The sequence below is a fragment of the Centruroides vittatus genome, unplaced genomic scaffold, assembly GCF_030686945.1.
Source record: "Centruroides vittatus isolate TY-2023 unplaced genomic scaffold, ASM3068694v2 contig_3279, whole genome shotgun sequence".
NCBI classification, from domain to species: Eukaryota; Metazoa; Arthropoda; class Arachnida; order Scorpiones; family Buthidae; genus Centruroides; species Centruroides vittatus.
This window is the reverse complement of record NW_027122106.1, coordinates 52,093-58,447: the sequence shown is the minus strand read 5'-3', so window position 1 is coordinate 58,447 and position 6,355 is coordinate 52,093. Positions and strand designations below refer to the sequence as shown.

The window sequence follows — 6,355 nt, the reverse complement described above, 5'->3', positions numbered from 1 at the left end:
AATATATTAAAAATATTACTTTTGTTTATTTTCTTAGCTTTAGTGTCAGTAACAGCGTGATTAGTTTCCGACTTTCTTTCCTTAATAATATGATTAGACGTTCATCGTTTCTAATTATTAGAATTACTTTCTGTAATTTCATAATAAGTTATACCAGTGTTTTCCAATCTGTGGTGTGAGACACTATTGCAAGGAGACGTGCAGCTTATACCAAATTATTATTTTTGATTAAAAACAAAAAAAAGTTTTGTCGAGTAGTAAAAAATTAATCATTAAATTGGTTATGCCTAGTATCAGTTAGGCATGACCCTCGTCCGAACGACTCGGATGCGAATTCAAAAATTCCATCCACTCACTTGCCGAAACGTCTCGACAAAATTCATGTCTCGGAGAATAAAACGCTTTATTTAATAAAGTAAAAGTTTTGTAGGTTATTAAATAAATTATAGAGCATTTATGTAATTAGATTGTTACGAAAATTGGGAGAGAACAATTTTCTTTCTGAAAAAGTGGGGGCGGAGATACAAAAAGTTTGTAAACCAGTCATTTATATAATTACATATATTTACATAATCTATTGTGATCAGGGATATTGCTGCAAGTGGTCGAAAATTACACATTTTGAGACGAATATATTGTGATTAGAAATCACAATCGAGGGTCCTTAAGAGTAAAAATAATTTTCTGATTCACATAATATCTAAAAGGATTATCTAAAATTAATACAATAGTTAATTTAAGATTTATAAATGAAAACGAATTGCGCGTGTTTAGATATTGCCAGTCCGTATTTACTCGATCAAGAAATGTTTATTAAAGTAATTAAAAACGCACTGAAAGCTTACCTGATATACGCTTGAGAACAGCTGTCGATGAAGTACTGTTACAGACGAGAATCGCAAGAAAAAATTTGGCAAGTTTTTGAAATTTATTACTTATGAAATTTGAACGTTTTGCAAATAAGCATTCTGTTGGAATAATCTGAATAATAATCGTATTGTCTCGCTAGCGCTACATAACAACAAATACATTGTATTCAACGTCATTTCATTGTGAAAACGTTAAAACATTTACCTAACATCTCATATTTTCGAATAACAAGAACAAAACGAAAATTTCATTTGGCGCAGAACAACAGAAAGAGTCGAAATTTTGAACAGTAAACAAAATTTTAGTATCAAATCATTACCAGCGTTAATGAAAATCAATGGGTCTCCTGTATGTGTGTGTAATACGAAACTTACCAAATTTTAATAAAATTTTTACTTGTTTCATAAGAGTTTTGTGCGATTACTGTTGACATGTGACGGCGAAACGTATTTTTTATTAAAACTATCTTTATTTTTTAATATTTTTTTACTATTGCCATGTCTGTAAGTATATGATATTGTAACGCGGTAAATTTGAATTTGAATGTATATACGCACTCAACTCGTACCACATTGCTAGAATTTAATTGTAGCAGAACAAATTAAGAATATGAGCGTGTTTACTTGTTTTTCTCTGATGTTAGATCGAAATGGTGAAACGACTGTATAACGCTTGGTTCAAGAAGGACACGGAAACGGCTTCAAAAGATATAAGGATTGAAACCTTTTAATCTTATCAAATAGCATAACCTACTTTATTAAGTTTTAGAACTAACACTAAGCAGTCAAACACGAACAGTAACAAAATACTTTATTAAAAAGATCAGAGCGGTAACCGACATCCTCGGATAACAGCCTGACAAACGAACTTTTTCACCTTTTCTTTTTTTCCGTGTTGGCAGCCAACTCTCGTTGGCAAGTGTTGCCAGACAGTGTTCGGGATCTTTGGCGCTGGAGGCCACAAAGTAATCTAAAAGATTTAAATAAACACAAAAGAATAGGAAGACCTAAAAATCTAAGTTTGGAGATGAAAGCGGAATCATTTCGATATGTTCTGGAATTAGAGGCTTGCTTTACTTGTTAGGCAATCCTAAATTTACGTCATCTTGCGGTTCATTAAGCTGAAAGATTTTGTCTTTCACACCGTTTCAATAAAGAAAAACAGCGAGCAGGATGGAATTTATAAAAAATTATCCCGAGATTTCGTTAAAAGCTCGCGAGTCTACATCTATGGCCCGTACAGGATTTCACGAAGAAAAAATTATTATGGATTCCTTTGTCAACGACATATATTCAACGAAGACGAATTCACAGCAAGTCAAATATACAACGTAGACTAGACATCCCTTAGTACAATCCATAAGCTGTCTAGTGTTAGAACGAAAAGGTAAACACGAAGTTGGCGCTGTAACAAGTGGATAGCGCGGTACAAATACAACTTGTATTTGTTATATGAATGCTGCGGGAGAATACAAATCGCAAATGTTTATTTTCAACAGAAAAAATACGACAGATGATCTCAAAAGAGGAGGCCCACCTAACACTAAATATACCGGTTCCGACAATATACGATAGAGATATTCCTATCAGAGAGAAGGCTGAATATTTTCAGAAACAATTAGACAGAATAGAGGGATTAAAGGCACGAAACACAAGACGGCGTCTTCCTCTTATGAAAGTGATTTCAGTCCCCAACTCAATCACCAAAAAGGACCTGTCAGAACACTTGTTTGAACAGAACAATTTTTCACTAAAGTACACGATGGAAGAGTTTAAAAAGGTTTTAAACATTCGATTTTCAATCAAACAGAGAAATGACGAGTTTTTGTCATGGGTGTTAGAGATGTCACTGGAGATTAAAGCGATGGTTGAAAAACAAGGATATCTTTATGTTCAGTGGAAAACGTGCAATGTTTATGATTTTTTTTCCTGTACGACAGTGCTACAAATGTCTTGCTTTCGGACACTTGGCGGCATGTTACCCATTACCGAAGAAAGTTTGTAGCAATTGTGGTGATGATCATTTGTTTAAGACATGTACAAAGAAAAACGAAAAGCCTAAAAGTGCGAATTGTTCGAGGAGCGGCCTAGATAACCATGAATATAACACACTGGATAAGTAGTGTCCACTCTACATTAAAGCAAAAGCCTTATATATTAAGACAGCTGACTATTTACCTTAATATCTTATGGAATTTTTTACAGAGTACAAATTGTTTAATTCATAATGCTACCTTTGCTTTTTAGCACACCAACTGATACAAGCAGATAATCGCTTCTCTATATACATTTGTGTTTGCTGAATGTAACAAATATGTAAGCTTAATCATCGTCCTCTGCTTTTGGGTTTAAAGTGTTGGAATTGATATTTATAATTACTAGCTGTGTGGACTTTGTTTTTGACTTGTACGCATATTATATATGGACTCATGGGATTCTCAATCTTTGTCTTACAAATTTTCTGCACAGGATAAATGCTGTTAAACACTAATTGTCGGAATTATTGTATTTACTGTGACCTTCTTTTGCGAAAATATTCCTGCTGATAAGTATATATTACATGCTGCAGCATGCTGCTGCACATTTTGTTCGGGTCTTCTATTGTCATTGTGTTTTATTTTATTTTATTTATTTATTACTTTTTTAAATTTTTATTTTAAATTTTTTTTCTCTTTCCCCTTTGCTTTGTTCATTAGTGCGTACTGTGACTCGGTGGAACTATGTAACGGATATGCTGTTGTAGTGCTCGCTGCGGGGCAGGACTTGTACCTTGTTTTGGTTAATGTTACCCTAGGTTCTGAGATGGCGACAGGGGAAATTTTTCCTTACGTTGGAGACTGCGACAGAGAAAAAATTTTTCCTTCGATTCAAGATGGCCGCGTTTCCGGCCGCCATCTTGAATTTCTCTGCCGACTCTGCGGACGTTAACCGAAATAACCAAAAAAAAAAAAAATTTTTTTACTTACTTTTCGATGGTGGTTGCCTACTTCTTCTTACTTTTTTTTCCTTTCTGATCCATTCTTTTTTCGGTTTTGCCAGCTTGGATACTTTCCTTTTCTCCTGGTGCGGCTCTTTTCTTCCCTGTTCTTTTCGATTCGGCTGCTTTTTTATTGCTCGATTGGCGTTTCCCTGTGTTCGATTTATTACTACTTGGCCATATAAACGACAGAATGCAACCCCAAGAAATGTGGCCAAATTTACTTTTAAATGTTCCTTCAAAGGCAGAAGTCTTCGTTCCGCATGTACTACATCGCAAGAAACAGCTTTCTCTATTACTCCGATGATATAATTTGCATTTAGAATCGCACGGAATGCAAACGGACTCGGTCGGCTGTATGCCTAATTTTACAACAAATTTCGGAAATTTCAATGCGTTATCGATACGGGGAGGCAAACCTAGCTCCAAAATGTCGTCTTCCATTAACTTGTCGAAATCACGGGTGGCGCAACTCGACCGAAATTCGTCGTTGAAATTCAAATCGGCAAAACTACTCATTATCGAATAATTGGCAATAAACAAAACGCGGGGAGGTGGTGAGGAAAAAAAATGAAACATCGTAACCAGGAAAGAAAACACAGCAATTATTCAAATACGCAATTCGTCGCAACACTGCAGTAAACGATTCCAACTGGAAACTAGTCGATTTGCATAAAATTGCATTGAAATGAACAGAAATCACGTCACAGATCGAGCATTTGCATATTCGTTCGTAACACAACTACGAATTTCCCGCCGATATTACTCTCGCACGACGTCACGAAAAGGCTTCCTCTACCGTCGCAAATTTACACACGACCGTCGCCGTTTCGAGGTTACAGGATACTCGGCAACGTCGAACTCAGGGTTGAAACCGAACGGGGAAAAATTCTCAACGGCGTCGACGTCACGACTCTAAGAAAAAAAATTTTCCCCACCGCAGTCGCCGAGATAGGGAAAAATTCCCACCGCCGCCATCTCGGAACTTAAAGTAACATTAACCCTTGTTTTAAATGTACAATAAAATTAATGAGTAGTAGTTCACGATAGTGGCCACATTGTTCGTGTAATAGTTAGAACATTTTATAAAATGCAATACACTGGAAAAATGCGAGTAAAAGTAAGTGCTTCTTATCCTAGAAGACCTTACCACGCCCGTCAAAAATATAGACGCAATTAGACTTGCACGAGAATGTGGTATTATTATGCTCTCTGTAACAGCTCACACGTATCATTAGCTTAAGCCACTGCATAAATGCCTTTCTTAATCTTTGAGACATCATTTATATCAATCTTGTAAAAATTGGATGCGCAGGAGATGTGATAAAACGATCGAATATATCAGAAATTTTGGGCCTTTGCATTTCTCACTCGTTTAACTTAGTTTTACATTCCGTGTACTATTAATACGTGAATGAATATATACGAAAAAACTTCTAATTTCTTGTACCGATACAAAATTACTCGTGGTAGTATTTACGATAAGATCATACTGGTGACGTCCTGAGATTGCACGTACAAACACACTCCAGGTTGCTTAACACTTATCACGCGTGCACGCTGGTTCGCTAGGTGTAGTTCTTCTACTCTAACGATATCGCATTTCTGGAGGGTTTTAAAATAATTCGATTGAAAGGAAAATGACAGGATCGATAACGATGTCTTTTCGACTTTATAAAGAAGCGTTTCAAAAGTCATTCCGTCGTGTCAGAATGGCCGAGTGGTCTAAGGCGCCAGACTTAAGCTCTGGTCCTCGTGTGAGGGCGTGGGTTCGAACCCCACTTCTGACAGATTGTTTTGCTCGAGTGAACACATCTGGGTGTTCAAGTTTTTTCGTTTTACATCAAAAACGTGTTATGCTCTCTGTTATTTCGGTGTCCTTATGTTATTACAGATGTTTTTAATGTCAAAGTTTGTTGTGTTTGGCACAAAACTTTCTGTTTTCTGCTTTGTATGCATGATCGTTGTATGCTTTGTCATGCATACAAAGCACAAAAGAGAAAATGCTTTTGTTTCTAATAAAATAATTCAGGATAACGTTATTTCAACTACCATTGTTCGGTGGAGTTCTAAAACCTAAGAACATATCTTTACATTAAAAACTTTTTAATGTTTTGAATTAACGTGAAAACAAAATCATAATGATTTCTTTGATTATAATTTACTTTACATAGAAAACTTAATTATCGTAGTACCCTATTTGATATCGAAAATGAAAACACCTTATCTTTTGGCTACCATAAGACAATTGTATATAGACAACTCATATTCGGACATCTTTTCATTTTAGATTACATCTGCAGATTAATGCTAGGTAGGTGACCAGTAATTGAGCATAGAGTCGAAGCGAATAAACGAATATTTAAACTCGATGGCAATTTGATGATGCTTATTATCTCGACAAACTTCGATATTAAAAACATCTGCAAAGACACCGAAATTCCCGCGAGTATAATGAACTAATACTTTCAGTGGATTAAAAGAGAATTATATTGGCAATGCTGTGAAT

The 6,355-nt window shown here is 35.5% G+C and overlaps 1 non-coding gene across 1 annotated transcript; it reads left to right on the top strand.

Annotated features, from left to right (window-relative positions):
• The first annotated feature begins 5,552 nt into the window (after positions 1–5,552).
• On the top strand, positions 5,553–5,636 carry TRNAL-UAA (transfer RNA leucine (anticodon UAA)). Its single transcript has one exon. It is a non-coding gene; the product is annotated as a tRNA-Leu (tRNA).
• The last annotated feature ends 719 nt before the right edge of the window (positions 5,637–6,355 follow it).